The sequence below is a fragment of the Orycteropus afer genome, unplaced genomic scaffold (genome assembly GCF_000298275.1).
Source record: "Orycteropus afer afer isolate SDZICR_OR568_19922 unplaced genomic scaffold, OryAfe1.0 scaffold00485, whole genome shotgun sequence".
Taxonomy (NCBI): Eukaryota; Metazoa; Chordata; class Mammalia; order Tubulidentata; family Orycteropodidae; genus Orycteropus; species Orycteropus afer.
Window position 1 is genome coordinate 223,913 of NW_006922072.1, and position 880 is coordinate 224,792.

Genomic DNA, 880 nt, shown 5'->3' on the forward strand with positions numbered 1-880 from the left:
ACCCAGGAGTTCTCAACTCTGTACAAAGCCCACCTGCTTCTGTAGTCTTGGTCCTACTCACTTCCTCTGGCCTTCTGTTGCCCCCCGCTGGGGTTGAGTGAGGTGAGGTGCATTCTCCTGCGCTTTCAGGTCCAATTCGCGTCCGTGTCTGAGGATGAGGGGAGAGGACGGGGGTCTCCCACCTCCTGCAGCGCGCGACGCCTTAGGTGACTGCGCAGGCGCTTGGCACCTCAGGCTAGGAATATCAGTTACAGAGTTAGATTCACCGCACCATGACTTTGGCGAAGATTCTTTCCACGTGTACCTTTGCAGCTAAATGTGGCTGTGGAGCGGCGGGACATTTCTTCTCACCTTTCCCAAAAGATAGAAGGAAACACACCCAACATCATTTTGCAAAAATAGGGTCAAGAGCATCCTCTTCACCACCCATAATATACAGCACTAACTCATTTATAGGAAAACCCCAATTTTGTCAGAATGGTCAACAGTATTTTGAACAAAATTTTACCTAATCTTTGTTGAGTCACAGTATGCTGTTTTATTTCTCAATGGGTTCTTAATCCTGCCAGATATTTTGGTAAAGCCCGTAAATTAAACCCCATTTAAGTTATGGGGTGAAGGAAGTTTACATTTTACCTCAATTCTGTTCCAGTTTCCTCGTCAGTAAACTTTTCTATTTGTTTTCCCTTCCCACACTTTGATTTACACCTAACAACTGGAGAACCACTTGAAATAGTGGTTTTCTAAACCCCAAGAATCGCCAATTTCCATACCTCTGCCTGTTTCTGTCTTTCACGTTGATCAGCACTGATCGGAGTTTTGGAAAATTTGCCGATGGAAATCCTTTCGTGTTTGACATTTGATTTTTTTTTTTTTTTTT